General features: G+C 38.2%; 1 pseudogene; it reads right to left on the bottom strand.

Moving 5' to 3' along the window:
- Nucleotides 1-19,585, bottom strand: part of LOC122218537 — a 159,900-nt pseudogene extending 140,315 nt beyond the window's left edge.
- Between the last annotated feature and the right edge of the window lie 1,073 nt (nucleotides 19,586-20,658).

Below are 20,658 nucleotides of genomic sequence, written 5' to 3'. Positions count from 1 at the left end.
AGTCACCTTTGGCCACAAGCAGATTTACATGTTTGTCCTTGAGTGTCATACTGATATTGTCATTTTCTATGCATCAGGGAGTGAGAAAGGCACAGAACTTTCTCAGACTTCAGAGTTCCAGAGATTGTTCTGAAGACAAGGGGCAAAACCACACCTGGTTGTGTAAAGACCATACTTCCTACATAAATTTGAAACTTGCTAAGAGAGTAGATCTCATCACAAGAAAAAATATATACAACTAGATGCGAGGTGATGGATGTGAGCTAGAGTTAATGTGGGGATCATTTCACCATATATAAAAGTATCAAATGATTGTGTTGTGTGCCTGAAACTAATATAATGCTGTGTGCCAATTATAAGTAAATAAGTAAATAAGTAAGTAAATAACTAAATAAGTAAGTAAGTAAGTAAATAAATAAATAAGATGTGATAGGGTGGAAAAGGGATTTGAGGGGTAAAGAGAGATGGAATGGGGTGGGGGGGGGAAGGTTAAAAGGATTACATAATGCCTAAGAGGTCATTTTAAGACTACTGGGTAGATGATCAGAAAAGTAAAATCCTTAGAAACTTTTCATTATTTTTATCCTTTTAAAGAAGAGTTCAAGTTGCACAATGTTTTAATTTTTGAGGTGTGTAGACAACATACCAAAAGGAATAGCTGATTTTATTTTGCACATGAAGGTAAGCTAGTAAGAAGGGTTCATCAGTCTAGATAAGACCCTCAGAATGATTATCCCTAAGGAATAACCTGCTAGCCCTTAGAGAACCAGATTCCTCCTTATTAGAATCCTCAGTAGTTCTGCAGTAATCTGGTAAATTCATTATCACCTCTAATAGCTTCTAATTAAACTTTTTAGCAGAGTTGTGGAATTAAAAAAAAATCAATGTGCAATAATACCTGTTAAATATTTTCATATTTTGTGCACCGATTTTTTTTTTTAAGTAAACTCCACACCCAACACTGAGTTTGAACTCACAACCCTGAGGTTAAGAGTCCACTACTCCACCGAATGAACCACACAGATGCCCCTGTTGCACACTAATTCTTAGAGAAACTGTACTCACAGGCTTTATGGTATATTGTCCCACCTGAAGTGCAGGCACCAGACAATCCCTCTGGAAGGGACCTCTGAGATAAGAGATTGCTTGGGGCAAAGTGAGCATCCTGTCTCTGGCAATATGCCAACAGGATATAGAGAGGTTCTGGATGATTCTGCCAAACTGTCTACAAAAAGAGAAAACCTCAGGGGTGACTGGGTTGCTCAATCAGTTGAGTGTCAGTCTCTTGATCTCTGCTCAGGTCATGATCTCACAGTTTGTGGGATCAGGCCCTGTGTAGGATCAGGCTCCCTGCTGTCAGCACAGAGCCTGCTTCGGATTCTCTCTTTCTCTACCTCTCCTCAGCTCATGCTCGCTCTCTCAAAATAAATAAATAACCTGAAGAAGAAGAAGAAGAAGAAGAAGAAGAAGAAGAAGAAGGAGAAGGAGAAGAAGGAGAAGAAGAAGAGGAAGAAGGAGAAGGAGAAGAAGGAGAAGAAGAAGAGGAAGAAGGAGAAGAAAAGAAAGAAAACCTCTAATACTCCTCACTGTAAGTTTCCTTGTTTCTGATAATCTGGGTAGATATTTAGAAACATCATAAAAAAAATAATGCCATGTTATGTTTGTCCAGTGCCCTATAACTTAAAACAGAAGTCTGTGAGATTCATTTAACCCATCATCAATAAATTACTGAGTCCCTATTCTGCATCTGACATTGTGCACCACTCTGGGAAAGAAAGACAAGGTCACTGACCTCACAAAGCTCAGACTCCAGTGGGGAAGAAAGACCTGCCTGAAGTACGAGCCAAACATGGTCATTGCATTTGACCTCCCAGTAGCCTTGTCAGAAAGGCATGGAGAGTATTCTCACACTTTTTACTGTAGAGCCACCCACAGCGCTAATGCTTGGCCAATGTCAGAAAGTCTATATGTAGCCAAATTTGGACTAGAACACAGTTATTTGGGAATCTCCCCTGGTTCTCTTTCCTCTACAGCTGCCTGCTTTCAACAGCCGGGTCTTACCAGGATGTGTCTGCACTAGCAGCAGAGGGTCAAGAACATACTCCTCAGGCCCAGGTTCATGAAGAAGATAGCAGCTGGCATTTCTCATCAAGGGCACTTGGAAAGATGGCTGAGAATCCCCATAGCTTATTTACCTGCTTTAAATCTGCAAACCAGAACAAGCGCAGCCACAATTCTCTAATGAAACCCTTGATTCATTATGACTGGGCAATACGACCACACCTTAATTCCTAGCACCACACAAGAGACAAAGGAAATGAAAACAGGATCGGTGGGAGTTGGGGAGGTTCTTTCGAAAGCCTCTTAAGACACAAGTGAAGAGGCCCATTCCAATGACCTTAGGGAAATTCCCTGCTTCCAAAGAAAGGGAAGAAAAACAAGCATTCCTAAATGCTATTTTTTTGAGAAATGGATTAGCCCTTGGGCTTGACTAAGGTGTACTGCTTTACCTGGCTGTGTTTTCTTCACTTTTTGTTTTTCTGGATAAAATTCAGGTGGAAAAGAAGCAGATATTCTTGGTACTTGGTGGACTGCACTCAGCACGAATCCCATCTCAACCCTAAGCCAACTCAAAATAACATTTACTGAGGACTCTCATTGTCTCATGTTTATTCAGTGCTTGTATGTGTCAATATCTGCACCTACGTCTCTATGTGTACATGTCATGTGTGTGTGTGTGTGTGTGTGTGTACACACCTATATGCACACGTGCATGAAAAGAAAGAGCAGAAGAGATATGGTTACCACACACACACACACACACACACACCTATATATTTACATTTGCCATGCAACATAGTAATAGTAAGAAAAGAATCACTTACGTAGGGTGCCTGGGTGGTTCAGGAAGTTAAGCATCTGACTCTTGATTTCAGATCAAGTCCTAATCCCAGGGTTGTGGGATTGAGCCTGGCATTGAGACTTTTTGGGATTTTCTGGCCCCTTCTCTCTCTGTCCCTCCCCGACTTAGTCTCTCCCTCTCTCTCAAAAAAGAAAAGAAAAGAGAAGATAAGAGAAAAGAAGAGAAGAAAAAGAAAAGAGTAGAAAAGAAAAGAAAAGAAAAAAGAAAGAAAAGAGAAGAAAATCACTCACAATATATCCAGAAGTTTGACATTTGTTCTGCTGTGCATCATGGAACGATAGAATAGCTATATAATTGTAATAAAAGTAGCTAACTATTACACAGGGGGCTCTGAAGACCAGACTTTGTTGTAAGTATTTTTTGAGCACTAACTCATTTTATTCTGAAAAAAAAAATCATGGAAACACAAACGAATCTCTGAGATAAATACTATTAAAATCAGACCAATTTAAAAATGAGGAAATGCAGGCATGGAGATATCAATATGATCACTCTCCCACAATTAGTAAGTGTCAGGGCAGGAGCTCCAACTCAGGAGGGCCAGCTCCAGAATGCATACCTCATTCTGCTTTGGGAGCAAAAGCCTTGGCTCAGTGTTTAGTTTCCCGTTGCCGCCATAACAAATATTCATAAACTTAGCAGCTTAAAACAACGTGAATTATTTTCTTAGAGTTCTGGAAGTCAGAAGACCTTTCTGGAGGCTCGAGGAGAGTATCCATTTTCTTGCTATTTCCAGCCCCTAGAGTCTGCCTTCATTCCTTGGTGGTGGCTTCTTTCCGTTTTCAAAGTCAACAATGGCCAGGGAGTATATTACATCGCTCTGATAGTGAGTCTTCTGCTAGTAGTGACATAATCCAGAATAACCTTTCCATCTCCAGATTTTTAACATAATCACATCTGAAAAGTCCCGTTTGCTCTGTAATGTAGCATATTGACAGATTTTGGGACTTACAGCATGGATATCTTTGTGGTGCCATGTTTTTGCCTGTTATACCAAGTATATGATTTCAGCAGTGTCGGAAGAATGACAATTTGTCAATATTTTTCAAAATTTAAAATGTGCATGTATTTGAATCTAACAATTCCATTTCTGGGAATTTCGCTTATGGAAATATTTAACACATGCCCATAAACATATTTATCAAGAATTTAGTTGTAGAATTGACTATATATTCACTTGTTTACATATTTATTATTTATCTATCTGCACTAAAATGTAAATTCCTTGAAGGAAGGAATTTTGCTACATTAATCATTGTTTTATCAGAAGCTCCTGGGATACTGCCTGTATTTACTAGGAACACAACAAATAAAAATTTTGCAGAATCAGTAAATGAATGAACAAATATAACCTTTAAAAAGAATGAGGTATATTCAAATGCACCGAGTTGGAAAGATGTTTAAGATGGATTGTTAAATAAACAAAAGGGCAAGATGAATGTGTAATTATATCATTTCTTGGAAACAACTATGCAGTATGTTCTCTGTCTCTGTCTCTATCTCTTTCTTTCTACCTATGAATAGCATTGCAACTACATAGAAAAATATATAGAAAGACAAATACAATAATGCTAGCTGTAGCTTATTTGAAACTTTTGCTATCTACTTTCTTATTTCAGAAACTTAAAAAGATGTATAGAAAATATCTGAATCCAGATTTCTAAACCAAGTCAAACGCCTTTCCATTCAGATTAATTGCCTAAGATAGAACTTATCATTTCAACCTTTTCTACCTCTCAGATGACTGAGCAAAAGAGAAATTTTAAAGAAGACATTTGTAGTTGTCAGAATCTGATGAAAAAAGAGAAACCACTCTCAGCATTTCATAGTGAAAGAATTTAATGCAAGGAATTGATTACATGGGTGACAGAAGAACTGAAAATCCCAGCTGAGATCTGTGAGGCAACTCAATGAAAAAGCCACTTAGCCTGGAGGCTCTTACCAGCGCCTGGACTTGGGACCACTTAGCAGAAGTTGAATTATCATGGTTTTATAGAGGGAAGGCTTGGCCTAGGGGATGTGGACCCACAAAAGAGAAAAAGCTGCTGCCAGAAATACTACCCAAAGTGATGAAAAGTGGGTAGAGACACCTTCCTCTCACCCTCCAGGCTCTGGCCAGTTGGTGATATTGTTGCCCATTGGCCAGATTTACCTGGAAGCTAGACAGTAAGGGATCCTGGGAAATTGAATTCCCTGCACTACAGAACAGGGTGAAGTGAGGAGGTGAGTCTGAAAATCACCAGCCAATTGACCAATGTGACATTTGGAAGGAACTATCAGTGGTCATCAGAAGCCATGAAGACTTTAAGACAGTTTGCCATTTTCAGGATACTGCTAAAGAAAATATGTTAATGAATTAGCTATGTTTGTTGGGGTCCATTTCTATGTGCATTTTGTTTTAGTAATAGAAGTTCATTTAATTTGGCAACCAAAGAATCTCCTGGGACACCTATTATACCTTTAATTATTGAATTATTAGGGCAAGTTCTTATATCTACTTAAACTTAACTTAAAACATCTGTGAGAGAAGTCAGCTTTTAGTTTTCATTTGATCACCACTTCCTTCAACAGAAAAGTTTCCTAGATTGTTGGGACTTTAGATTTTTTCTGTGTTGTCCCTCAGGGAATCCTATCCATGCTATGACTTTCATTCTGTAGGGGAAAGGCAATATCAAATATATGCAGCCCTGACTTTGACCTTTCATTTACAACTTCTTGCTGAGCAAGTCCACCTGGAAATCTTCCAACTTGGTCTATTCAAAACAGCTCTAGAAGCCATTCTTCCTCCTCTGATCTGCATTTTTACTGTGGGTATTATGGTTAAGGACCTCAACATCTTCTCATGACTCAGGCTTCAGTATTTGGAGGCCTCAACTTCTTCCTTAGTTGTGTTGCTCACATCATCTCGTCATGCTTGCAACTTCTACTTCTGATCTCCATTTCCACCTCCTCTCCCCATTCCCACCACCCTCATTCTCTTCTGCACCATTTCAATAACCTCCCAAATGCTCACAGAACTTCCAGACCTATTCTAAAGTCCATTCCTCATACTCCTCTCCGGTTAATCTCCCTACGGTATGATTAAGCTGTTGTTTCGCTTAAAAACATTGAATACTTCCTCATTGTGTAAAGCTGTAGATTTAGAACTGAAGTTGCAAAAAAGTAAGTAAAAGAAAATCTCATTTAATCCTCTCCTTTTAGAACAACAGGCATATTTACTATCACTTATGATTCTGCATTTTCTTCACATGTTTCCATGTAGGAGGACTCATGGGTGACAAAGAATTGTGCATCTCACTTAGACACGGCTTTTCTATATCCAAGCATCTATTGGATGTGCACATTCTGCCAGAAATGCTTCTATTTGCTTCCCATATTTTATACCCTGATTCATTTCTATCTATATATCTTAAAACTCATTTCAAATATCACCTCTTCAAAAAGATTTGCCTTATTCTACTCTCTCTCCATTCTGGCTGGTTTAATTCCTGCTGGTCTTCCAGAACACTGTACCTCTCTCTCTGTTTTCTACATTCACCCCAAATTCTGTCTTGTAGTACTATCTCTGTAAAGTGGGACACAATGCCATTGTCGACCATATCTCAAGTGCCTGGGGTGCTAGGGAACACCATCTATGCACTCTGTGTCCCTTAATGGGCCCAGAACAGTTTGGGTTATAGTAGTTGAGGCTCTTTTCTACATTTTTGCTGTAGTCATAAGCAGCCATTTTACATAAGCATATTACATACGTATATTAAAATATTACAGCCTTTTTACATAAGCATATTACAATATTGCTTTTGCCATCTTGTTGAAGGAGGAGAGAAATACCATGTCCTTGGGGCTAACAGAGTTCATCCCTGTGTTTACCTCTCGCTCGGGACTGACTCAATCCACAAAGACATCAACTTGTGTTAAAAACACCCAACACCTGCGTGCCTGGGTGGCTCAGTCAGTTAAGCGTCTGACTTCGGCTCAGGTCATGATCTCGCGTTTGTGGGTTTGAATCCCTTGTAGGTCTCTGTCCTGACAGCTCAGAGCCTGGAGCCTGCTTCAGATTCTGTGTCTCCCTCTCTCTCTGCTTCTCCCCTGTTCATGGTCTGTCTCTCTCTCTCTGACTCTCAAAAATAAATAAATGTTAAAAAAAATTAAAGATAAACACCACCAAGAACACTCCAATTTACTTGTTTGAAGGCTGTGAAACAAAATTAAGATTTTGTTACTACAGAGTTGAGAACTAAAAAGTAAGAAACAAATTTGAAGATGTTCTATCTTATAGCATCAGCATCAAAAAGGTCAAGGCCAGCATTGTGGCTTTAGGGGTATTGCTTAAAAGGGCACTGAGATTTACCTGAAAGTGTTAAACCTTCAGAGCTTTCTGGAAATGTGAGAGAATCAGACCAATCTAGCGATACCTCCAGCCTAGAAAGCACCAGCAAAGAACTGTTTCTAGTATGTTCTTTGTCTTATCTGGTCTGCTTGCTTCCCTCTTCCTGCACATCACCCTTGTCAAATTCAATTGTGTTATAGGTATCACTTTGTATTATAGTCTTTTTTGAGAAAAATGTATTTATTGCATTAGATGTGAATATGATCTATGGGGTGTTCTCTACAAACTCAGAGCCTTTCAGGCATGTAATAGTCACTCAATGATTTCCCATAAAACAAGTAAGAAGTTGTACCCATTTATGAATACAGAGTCTAGATTGAAACATGTTTACAGAAACTGCTGAGGTATAGTCCAGGCTCCTCAGGTTACATATAAAAAAATTAGGGTCAGAGCAGTCAAGTGACTTATCTGAGATCAAACATTTAGTTAAGCGTGATGGTTTGTGTGATTCCTAGTTTTGTTTCCCAAAAGACCCCCCGCTTTTATTCCAGATGTGAAATATGATTATCTAATTTTCATAATTTCTCAAAGTATATCTCTAGACGTATCAGTTAAGTCTATATTAAGACAAGTGCTCTAGAATTAAATAATTGGAAAAACACTTAAGTGTGGTGAAGAGAATATCCAAGGATCGTAATAGTAGTGTCAGCCCGGTGTGGGTTGTTGGAGCCTGAGTGGTCCAGAGAACATCTATACAGGAGAGGTAGTGGCGACCATGAGATATTAGTTGCATATGGAAGATTTTCTCAAATAAGTAAATATTCAGAGCAGTGGGAGCCAGATTTATCATTGACACAGAAAGGACTTACAAATATTAAAATAAAGAAAATCATAATTGAAACTCTAGTGTTAGATTAGCATCAGAATTACGGCAAACACATGAAAAAGTATCTATTGAGAGCAAAATATAGATGTAAATGTGTGCACAGATGTACGTGTATGGACATATAGATAAACTCATCTATCCCATTGAGAGGGTCTGGGAGTAGAACAAGTAGAACAAGGGTCTGGATCTTAGCTTCTAAATACCATGCTCCACTAAAAGGAACCAGGGACTTTGTCACAGCTTTGGCGAATTGACTGATTCCAGTGCCGGGACAGGAAAAGTATAAGATGAGAGTGGACTATTTTGCGGTAACAGAAAGTAAGAAAAGGCTCAAAGAAGAAGGGAATTACAGGGATGCCTGGGTGGCTCAGTCGGTTAGGCGTCTGACTTCGGCTCAGGTCATGAGCTCGCAGTTGGTGAGTTCGAGCCCCGTATCGGGCTCTGTGCCGACAGCCTGGAGCCTGCTTCGGATTCTGTGTCTCTCCCTCTCTCTCTGCCCCTCCCCCACTTGCACTTTGTCTCCCTCTCCCTCAAAACTAAATGAACGTTAAAAAAAATTAAACAAAAGAAGAAGGGGATTATCAAAAGGATACTTAAGCTTGTTAGTTGGAAGCACTTCCACGGTCCAAATTTGGGATAATTTCAGTATCAAAATAATGAGTGAGTTGGGTTATAACCCATTAGATAAAATAGGAATCCATGACTCTACTTTTACAAACATTTAAATGGGTAAATTAAAAGTTTAATGAAACCATATTTGTGCAGATTTAAGTTCTCGCTACATAAAATTCGTATGAAATGGAAAAGGGAATAGAGTAATGCCATAGTGGAGAAGCTGGGCAGACATCACCTTCATCAACTGATCAAAAGTGAACTAATGTTCACTAATGTGAACTCGTCACTAATGAGATAAGTCAAAATCATGTGGACCCAACAGGAAGCATCACTTCAGTGATACTCCTGCCAAAGATGCATAGCCTGAGTCTAATCATACCTAAATTGAGGAGTTCTCAAGTTCTTGGAAGTGTCAAGATCATGAAAGTCAAAGAAAAGCCGATGAAAGTTCCCAGATAAAAGTTGGAGTAAAGATCTATCAAGACTGAATGCAACTCTTGATTCTGGACTTAACTGTTTTCCTTTAAATACATTATTGGGATAATTGAAAATCTTGAGTAGGGTGTGAACGTTGGATGGTGGTAAAATATCAATATTATTTTCATTATCGCAATTATTATGTGGGAGAATATTCTTACCTATGGAAACAAACACCAAAGAGTTTGAGGAGGTAGACATCATGGAAACAATAGGCAAGGGAAAAATTTACTTGTACTGTCGTTGAAATTGTTCCTTAGTTTGAAGATTAAAAACAAAACAAAATGCCATGTCATATGACCCGGCAAGCTCATTCCTAACTATATAGTCAAGAGAAATAAATAAATATATCCACAAAAATGGTTGTACAATATTATCCAAGTCATAGGAGTCATAATGGCTAAAACTGGAAACAACCCAAATGCTCATGAATAGAGAAACAAACAGTATAAACTATTCATACAATTAAACACTAATAAAAAAAGAACAAAACCCTAATACATGCAGCAATACGAATGATTCTCAAAAACATGCTGCGTGGAAGAAGACACACACAAACTGATGCCTGTTGCATGGTGCCATTTATATAAAATTCAAGCAAAGCCAGTCCATGAGGATGGAAATCAGATTATTGATTGCTTTTTAGGGGAAGTAAGAGAAAAGGGCAAAAAAGAACTTCTTAGAGTACAATGTTCTGTATCTTTACCAGGTAGTGGTTACCCTGCTATATGCATTCGGCAAAATGCAGTAAGATGCACAATTTTGATTATGCGTTTTATTGCAAGTAAATTATGCATCAATAAATTACTGTGAGCTTTAAAAAAATGCTGGCGGAAAAATGCAGCCTTTCCGATTTTCTCATTTCGGTATCCTATGATTAAGATAGTCAACAATCTCAGCCACTCTTTTTGCTTTGCGTTTCTCCTGCTGCATTCCAAAAGTAGTCCCTCCACACTCCTCCTCGCAAAGAAAAAGAACTTGTTTGTAACGACCTCTAAGCAAATTCCACCACATACATAAAACTCGCAGGAAGTCTCTGGAATTATAAAAGTTTGAACAAGAGAGCATTTTGGTCTAATGTATGCAATCCAATATAACACAATACCTTATGTCTAGGGAATATATTAGCAAAATTACTTTTTATTACAAAGCACTAGGCCTTCAAGAAATTCTTTATGATTCACTAAAATGGTAGCAAAGTATGGAAGATTTTGTTTTTGCTGCGTTTTCCAGAAACCACACACCTTATATTGAATGAATCTGTAATTGTTGGGCAATTTCTTTTTCCAGTTGAACAGCACTTTTGAGACTATGTTTTTCTGAGAGGTCGTGAAAAGAAAATTGGAAATATTACATATATGCTGACATGACATAGAAGGGTCCTTTCATTTTGCATTTTCTTTTTACCTCTGAATGAAGGCAAAAGTCTCTTTTAAGACACAAATGTTTCCTTTGGGTTCTCTCCCTTGAATAAAAACCATTTATCCCATACTTTGAGACAACATGTCTTACAGATGAAGGTTGAGGTCAAGGTAGTTGTGTTATTTTGTGAACATGCGAAGTCCATTCACTCCTTATGTAAATCAAATACATATCTTGAAAACACTAAATATTCGTATTTTTACATGCTCTTAATATACTATCATTTTTCAAAAGAAATTTCCAAAGGAAATTACTCCTTCCCCTTTTGCCTCTTTCATTTCAAATGAGGATATTTAGATTGAGAACTTTCACTGAATTGAGTTTTTTGCCTATAGGCCATTGACATGTGTAAGCCTTCGTCAAGCCCATATGAGACTTCTCTTAACCTCAGACAGGTAAAAGCAGACATTGTGACCATCCATGTGGTTTTAGTGCTCAAATTATGTCAAAATGGTGAGCTACATTTATGACCTTTCTCTTAATAGGAATTTCTTCTTATTTCCATTGTTTGGGAGCCTGGATTTTATTAGATCCAGTGAACTAAGTGAAAGTTTAATGAAAGTCAGGGTCTGAACACAGAAACAATTCTTCAATTTTAATTAGTTGCCAGGATGCCTTTCTTTCTTTTCTTTTCTTTTTTTTAATGTTCATTTATTCTTGAGAGAGAGAGAGAGCCAGGGAGGGGCAGAGAGAGAGAGAGGGAGACACAGAATTGGAAGCAGGCTCCAGGCTCTGAGCTGTCAGCACAAGTATTTCTAACCCAAATGGTGATACCATAACAAACTAGAAGCTTTTTTTTTTTTTTTTTTTTTTGTGGAAATATCTGCTAGCTCATACAGTTTTGGGAATATCACTTCCTTCCTTTCGCCTTTCAACTATTAGGCCATATCACTCGTGACCAACTTCCTTCTATATTTCTGTTCTCAATGATATTTTTCCTTTCAAAATAGCTGTATGTAAAATTCATTGTGATGTTTGTTTTAGTTTCTTACAGTTCTATAGGTTTTTTATGAATAGATGGCTTAATCTATATAATACATTGTCATAAAATCTTAAGAGAGAAGTAAGCATTCTTTTTAAGAAATTAGGGGAGGGGCACCTGGGTGGTTCAGTCGGTTAAGCATCTGACTCTTGGCTTTGGCTTAGGTCATGATCTCATGGTTTGTGGGTTCCAGCCCAATCAGGCTCAGTGCTTCTGGTGCAGAACCTGCTTTGGATTCTCCTTCTGTCTCCCTCTCTCTGCTCCTCCTCTGGTCTCTCACTCTGTCTCAAATATAAATTAATAAACTTAAAAAAATAGGGGGAAAATTACAAAATACCCCAGGAGGTAAGAGAGAAAAGAAACCTGATAAAGGATCTAAATCTCTGACAAGTGAGGGTAAGTAAAATTGAGAAAACACCTTAAAAATTGACTATAAGAAATGAGCATACAGTACACCTGGGTGGCTCAGTAGGTTAAGTGTCTGACTCTTGATATTGGCTCAGGTTGTGCTCTTGCAGTGCTGGGATGGAGCCCTGCGCTGGGCTCTGCTCTGAGCACAGCCTGCATGGGATTCTCTCCCTCCCTTTCTCTCTGCCCCTACCCCACTCAAGCATGCATGCATGCATGCATGCACACACACACACACACACACACACACACAAACGCACGCACACACACACACTCTCTCTCTCAAATAAATAAATAAACTTAAAAAAGAAAAAAATATTTTAAAAAGCAGTGAGATAGTATGTATAAACACAGACGTGCAGTTGCATTGGAATTGATTTGAATTTGTAGAGTAAATTGATGTTTTATAGCAAAATATAAACTATTAATATTGATTAAAAAAAGGTAGACACTATGAACAAACAGTTCAGGAAGGTAGATAAAAATATCCCAATTAAGAGAGAAACATGCTCTAATCCCTTGATAAATTTCTATCTAAACTTTAAATAGAAGATACTTCCAAGATTTATTCCAGGTTCTAAGTGGTATAGGATAGCTTCTCAATTAGATTTAGGATTAAGGCATAAAGTTGATATCAAACTTTATAAATGTAATACAAAGAAATTGAAACACATTTATTTTACCTATACAAATATATGTTAAAACTTGAAAAAAATGAGGCTAAAAAAGTATCGAAAATAATATACCATTACCAAGATTACAGAATAGTTCAGTAAATCCATGCTAATAATTTATCGTGACTAAAAAGATCACAGGACAAAAATAGGACTCTATCAATAAGTACCTAAAAACTTACTCTACAAATTGGTACTAAAAACCCTACATCACAGGAATAGAAGAAAACCACTTCATGTAAGAAATACTATTTTCCAATAGCAAACATCAAATTAAATGAGACATGCTCAGGTCCTTTCATTAAAGTTAATCATAAGGCAGAAACATCAGCTATTACATTATTTTGGAGATTTTAGTTAATGCAATGAGTAGGTAAAGAATATCAGCATAAATTTTAGAAAATAAAATAATCTTTATCTTAATGTTGTATGATTGAAGACTTTAGAAAGGAAGTAGGAAGGAAAGAAGGAAGGAAGGATGTAAGGAAGGAAGGAAGAAAGGAAAAGAGGGACAAAGGAAAGATGGTAGATAGAAAGGAAGGAAAGTCTTGGGGGTGGGGAGTCAAGTACTAGAATTAAGTAAGATGATTAGGTGCCTGGACCCAATATAAATATACAAAATTAATGTTTTCCCTTTATGCTAGTAATATCCAGGTTGTAAAGGAAACAAAAAAAAAATACAATAAACATAACCTACAAACACCAAAGGATAAATTTAAAAAAGAAAACAACAAAATCTATATGAAAACAGCCAAAATCTTTTTTGTTGCACATAAAGTAAGACCTGAGATAATGGAGAGAAACTATGTGTTTCTTGATAAGGATACATAATATCATATAAATATCAGTCATTCTAAAAATTAGTAAGCATATGTAATTTTAATTAGATGATGTTTTAACTTGACTACAAAAATTTTAAAATTAATATAGCGATAAATATCTTCAATAACAACAACAACAAAAAGGCAACGTGGATTAGTGAAGAAGGAAATATCTTTTCCCAGATATTAGAAAATTGTATAAAGCCACATAATTAAAACCATATAGATATCACCCAAGAATAGCCAAATCAATCACAGAAAAAGAATAAAGTCAAGAAATCAATGAAACTCTATATTAAATATATATGGAAAAATAACATTATAATTCCATAAAATATAATATTTTATCAATAAATACTGCAAACAATAATTATTCATTTGGAAATAAATACAATAAGAGTGCATAAAACATTTAAATATTTGTAAAAATGTAAAATATTAGAAGATAAGTTAAAGTGTATTTATTTTTTTAAGTTTTATTTAAATTTTTTAATGTTTATTTTTGACAGAGTGAGAGAGAGAGAGAGAAAGAGCGTGAACGGGGGAGGGTCAGAGAGACAGGGAGACGCAGAATCCGAAGCAGGCTCCAGGCTCTGAGCTGTCAGCACAGAGCCAGATGTGAGGCTTGAAGTCACGAGCCATGAGATCATGACCTGAGCCGATGTCCAACACTTAACTGACTGAGCCACCCAGGTGCCCTAGAGTATATTTATGTCTTTCAGTGACAAAAATGTCCTAAGAAATGAAAGAAATTCAGAACACATTAAAAATAAATTTGACTGTAGTGTATTTGTGTTTTTTAAAAGGCTAAAGCTATAATAAGATGGAAAGAGCATTTGAAATATACATGACAAAGATTTGTTATTCTTAATCTGTGAATAGTACCTCGAGACCAATAGGAATTACACAGATCATCTAATAGAAATGTGGGTAAGATATTTTAAAAGGCAATTCTCAAAAGATGAAAAACAAATTACTAATAAACATAAAAGGCTAGTCAACTTCTTCTACAAGTCACAATAAGAAACCACCTATGGGCTTTGCAATTTTTAAATGATATAATTCAGAATTGGTGAGAATGTGAAGAAACAGGCCTTTCTAAACATTGGCTAGACTGAGATTTGATTACATCAGAATGGAAGCTTCCCATAAACCTGAAAAGAGGTTCCTTTTAGAATTAATCCTCTCATACCAGATGGGTTTCTTATTCTACTGAATTGTATAAATGCCCTAATCAGTAGTACAAATATTTGTTTCTTATTTAAAAAAAAAAAAGCAATCAAAGAAATATAGGTTCCAAACAACTCTGAGGAACTGGGTTCCAATGCCTTGCAAGAATCATATCAACACCAACAGCCAGTGGTTGCCATGATTAATACAAAAACTAACCTAAGACATCCTCAGAGGGATGGAGGGGGCTATGTCAGACTTGTCTCCTGAGATTCAGCTTTGAACTTGGAGATGTATCTAAGTTGAGCACATTATTGCAGTCAGAAAAACCTAAATTTTAGACCCACTTTGGCCTTCTCTGTGGGAAAGACTAATGGTTTCTATTCCACAGCAATGTTTGAAGTTTGAGATGACAGTGTACAGAAATAAGATATGCACATGTTATTGTAATTTAGATAGAAATAATCTTATGAATAATAAATATTTAACACGTAACCTGAACACACAGTTCTGAGGGGTTCATGTATATTAACTTGTTTAATTCCTTACAATTGCCCTGCGAAATAGTTACTTTTGTTATCTTTATTCTAAAAATGAGGAAACTGAGTTAAAGGGATACAAAGTAGCTTCCCTAGGGCAAAAAAGCACAGAGGTCCAAAGCTGGGATTTGGTGCCAGACTTAGAGGCCTTCATCCTCTATTGCTTTCCCACAGTTTATGGACATGAATCCGTATTTGTTGTATTTTGCAGAACTTATGACCTGAAAATTTTTTGTAATTATATTTTATCATCTCTTCCCTGTCTACTACTTGAGATTGTATTTGTTCTACAATCTATCCCAACTTTCACATTGAGATCAGATTTCCCTGTTTATTGAAATTCTATAATACACACACACACACACACACACACACTTATTTTTTTAAAATTCATTAGTTAACATACAGTGTAGTATTGGTTTCAGGAGTAGAACCCAGTGATTCATCACTCATATATAACACCCAATGCTTATCCCAGCAAGTGCCTTCCTTAATGCCCATCACCCATTTAGCCCATCCCCCACCCACACTCCCTCCAGAAACCCCCAGTTTGTTCTCTTTATTTAAGAGTTTCTATGGTTTACCTCCATCTCTGTGTTTATCTTATTTTTCCTTCCCTTCCCCTATGTCCACTTGTTTCTTAAATTCCACATATGAGTGAAATCATATATTTGTCTTTTTCTGCCTGACTTATTTTGCTTAGCATAATACACTCTAGTTTCACCCGTGTTGTTGCAAATGGTAAGGTTTCATTATTTTTGATCACGGAGTAGTATTCCATTGTGTGTGTGTTTGCGTGTGGGGGGGGCATATCTTCCTTATCCTTTCATCAGTCAATGGACATTTGGGCTCTTTCCATACTTTAGATATTGCTGATAGTGCTGCTAGAAACATTAGGGTGCATGGGGTGCCTGGGTGGCTCAGTCGGTTAAGCATCTGGCTTCGGCTCAGGTCATGATCTCATGGTCTGTGAGTTCGAGCCCCGCGTCGGGCTCTGTGCTGACAGCTTGGAGGGTGGAGCCTGCTTCGGATTCTGTGTCTCCCTCTCTCTCTGCCCCTCCCCTGCTCATACTCTGTCTCTCTCTGTCTCAAAAATAAATAAAAACATTAAAAAAAGTTTTAAACATTAGGGTGTATGTGCCCCTTCAAATCAGCATTGTTGTGTCCTTTGGATAAATACCTAGTAGTGTAATTTCTGCGTGGTAGGGTAGTTCTGTTTTTAATTTTTTGAGGAACTTCAATACTGCTTTAAAGAGGGGCCGTACCAGTTTGAATTCCCACCCACAGTGCAAAAACAGTTCCCCTTTCTCCACATGGAAATTCATCTCCACATTAAAATACATTTTAAAACCTATCTTTCCCCAAAGTGTCCAGGCACACGTTATTTTATTGAGTTTTGCTTTATTGTGCTTCACAGATACTGTGTTATTTTTTTTTTTTAACAAATTAAAGGTTTGTGGCCACCTGGCAACAAACAAATCTATTGGTGCCCTATTTCCAACAACATTTTCTCACTTTGAGTCTCTGTCACATTTAGGTATTCTTGTAACATTTAAAACTTTTTCATTGTTGTAATATTTATTAGGGAGATCTGTGATCAGTGATTATGACTCGCCGAAAGCTCAGATTATGCTTAGCATTTTTTGGCAATAAAGTATTTTTTAATTAAGGTATGTACTTTTTTTTAATGCAATGCTATCACATCTAATAGACTACAATGTGGTGTTGGAGTGACTTTTATATGTGCTGGGAAACCAGAAAGTTCATTTCACTTGCTTTGTTGTGATATTCACTTTCTTGTGGTGGTCTGGAACTGAACCCACAATATCTCTGAGGTATACCTATATAAATTGCAAACTCGACCGTCAAAGTCAACGACATCAAACTTTGAGCCCTTCCGAGAGCTGTCACTTGTATATGCCTATTCTCTGTCTACTCTTTTCTCCAAGAGAAGGACATCCAGTGGTGGAAGACATTCCAGTTGATGGAAGAGGAAGGTGATGCTCATGTGACTTCATAAAACAAGGGAAAGAGTGAAGGGAGGCAGGCAAACATTCAGCACAAGATTCTTTTGTCATTGTGGTTTGCTCTTTCTTTTGTTTTGTTTTCCTTTGCTTTGTTTTGTTTTGCTTTGCTTTAATTTACCTCAACAATTCACCACTGCATAGCACATGTGATGTAGTTGACAGAAATTTGGTTTGCAGAGTTCTTCAGGAACATACCTTTGATGGCATGAGGCAAAGCTGTGGAGACACTTTCAGTAACTGAAGAAGAAAATAACCAACTTACAGATCATCGATGCCTTTGCTTTTGTGTCTCCCTCCCCCATTTGGCAATTTTTCTGCTCATTAGTTCTTTCCTCCTGAGGATGAATAAGATCAGAAGGAAGATCAAGCCCAAATCAGTCAATTACGTCCACTTGTCAGCAACTGAAAAAAAGGATGAAGGCCTGGTGTGCGAGGATTCAGAGACAACTTGAAGGATTATTTGTGGATTTCAATTACCCAGTACTTCTCTCTCTATGAGCATGAATAATTGAGAATCCAGTTTCCCTGGATTCTGGAGCTGGATCGCATCTTAAGGAAAATCTTGCCCAATGTTCATATTGTATATGAGGAAACTCAGGACCAGAGAGGATCATTTGTCTGCCCCTTGACACATAGCTTGCTAATGGCAGACATGGTGACCCCCCAGATATTCAGCTTTCTCTACCTTGTAGTTGCATGAAAAAAATTCTAATCCCACGTTAGTCACAGGGCAATTTCACTTAAAATAATACATTTTAATATATTATATTATATTATATTATATTATATTATATATTATAAAAACTCAAAAAATAGGTAAAGTCTCAAAAGAAGCAGGGTATGATGGGAAGACCCTAGGAACCATAGGGCTTAGGTCTAATTATGGCTTAATGCTGTGTGTAATTGTTCTGTTATATTGGGCAGGTGCCCTAACTTCTCTGGGCTTTCGTTTTCTCATCTACCGAAAAAAGATAATTCTCCCTGCATTGTCTATCCTCACAGAGTTTTGGAGAGGGTCAAAGAATATAAAAATAATAATAAATTAATGGGAATAGTTGGGGAGCTGTCTATAGAGTGCTAAGTGTTCAACATGCATCATCTCATAATCCTTGTGACAGCTTTATGACTCAGGCAATGTTGAGGAATTGGAAACTAAAGTCCAGCGAGGTTAAATAATGTGTTCAAGGTCACATGGATAATCACGTGGGAAATATTTTGTTAATTCCAAAGTAGATCACAATATGTGTGTGTGTGTGTGTGTGTGTGTGTGTGTGTGTGTGTGTGAGGCAGGGGGGCTGCCTCCATTGGTGCTGAGATAGGCGATGTTCCCTGTTGTGAACCTGACACCTGCCATGGATTCTAACTTCTGGTTCACCTGAACTGGAGGCAGCACCTTGAGAAGCAGTTGAGGATATGACTTCTCAAATGAGTCAGAGAAGAGTGTGGAAGATCTGCGTAGCTAGGTGATCCTTTGAGATTTTAGCCTGGGGAAATAGCTAACCATGGACCAATTTTGGGAACAGGGATGGTATCCAAGGTACCATTTTTGAAATATCAATCAGATATCCGAACCTAAGACTGATGGACATGTGTGTCCGTGTCTTGCAGGGGGAGGTATTTAAATAAGATAATGTGTTTGAAAGCTTTGAACATCGTGAGGACCCCATGCATGATTCTTTGGCTGCCTTGAGCACATTTCAGGGTGAGTCACTACAGAATAAAGGAAAGGAAACTGGGATGGGATTCTCTTTGTTCGAACAAGTATCTGTTAACAGCATTTTTCTAGATGATTTACCTGTTATAGGTTGTCAGATTGGAAAGACTTCAGAAAATAAAACTCCATCATCCATCTTAATTGTGAGATGGGTTTTTACAGTTGTGAGATGGGCCCCTCCCTCCTTTGCCCAGCCTGCTTCTTAAACCCAGAGCCATGAAGCATTTTCTTTTTTTTTTTAATGTTTTTTTAATGTTTATTTATTTTTGAGAGAGACAGAGACAGAATGTGAGTGGGTTAGGAGCAGAGAGAGAGAGAGAGAGACACAGAATCCGAAGCAGGCTCCAGGCTCCGAGCTGTCAGCACAGAGCCCAACATGGGGCTCGAACTCACAAGCCGTGAGATCATGACCTGAGCTGAAGTCAGACGTTCAACTGACTGAGCCACCCAGGCTCCCCCGTGAGGCATTTTCTGATAAGAACCCAGGCTTATAACAATAATGTCTAGGAGGATTTAGACATCGCTCACATTGCCATCCTGATAGCCATTCACTGTTCTCCCAACAAATATTCGTTGAGTACCAGTGGCATCAGCCATTGTGCTGGGCATGTGGCTACTAAGCTGAGTGACACAGATTCTCTGCCTCTTCAGGGAACTAACCGCTAGCATGGAGCTGGATGTGGATACAGATGATCAATCACTGTCTAGTGTGGAAAATGTCTCCCTGAAAGCTAACTCTGGAATGCTGCCTGTATTGCAAATAAAATTTCACTGGAACACACCATGGCTATTTGTTCACGTATCGTCTGTGGCTGCTTTCAAACTACGATGTCAAAGTGGAGTAGCTGTGACTGGGAATGACCTGCAGAACCCCCTCCAGAAGGTGGTTCCAGGCTCTGCTCTAGGGGACAGAATGCCTGTCACAGAATTGGGAAGGGGGTAGTGGGTCGGTACGTACTAGCTCTTAAGCCCAGCTACACAGTAGAATCATCTGAAGAACTTTTCAAACATCGATTCCTGCCTTCAAAAAGGCTTGAATTCAATGGTATGACAAGTAACGGTATTTTTTTTAAACCTTCCTAAGGTGGCACAATCTTAGGATGTCAGTATGAAATCAGGGTAGAGAAAGACTCTTCTAGAGAAAGTGACATTTTGACCAACGAAGACCGGACATATGAATAGCATGGACCAGGCCAGAGAAAGGGGGTGAGTGTTTTCTGGAGAGACAAAGAAGCATGTGCAGAACCCTGGGGCAGAGAGTGTAGAGCCCATCTGAGGAACGTCAATTAGATCTATAGGAGGGGGAGCTGGCAGGGAGAAGGGGAGCTGGAAGAGACAGCAGGGAACAAATCATGAACATTTTTATAGGTCCTGTTAAAAATGTTTGGAGTTCATCTTAAAGCAAACAAGCATGGAAAGTATGTAACTAAAAAATCAGGGAGGGAAACTGAGGCAGGTTGAATTTGCATTAGAATAATGTTAGCAGGTGTATGGGACTGAGATGGCCTGTGTCAGGGAGGGCCGCAGGTGTAGTGCTGTGAGGCAGGATGGAGACACGTTGTCCCGCCTGCAGTCGTGCTGTGGGCGGCAGTGATGGGAACCTGCCATCACTCAGCAACTTCTGGCCTCGGCTCTCCTTTGCCCTTAAGAGCAATCTGGCCAAGTCTTAT

Source organism: Panthera leo, chromosome B1 (genome assembly GCF_018350215.1).
Source record: "Panthera leo isolate Ple1 chromosome B1, P.leo_Ple1_pat1.1, whole genome shotgun sequence".
Lineage (NCBI taxonomy): Eukaryota > Metazoa > Chordata > Mammalia > Carnivora > Felidae > Panthera > Panthera leo.
Note: the sequence above shows the minus strand (reverse complement) of the source record. Positions and strands in the feature narration are given on the sequence as shown.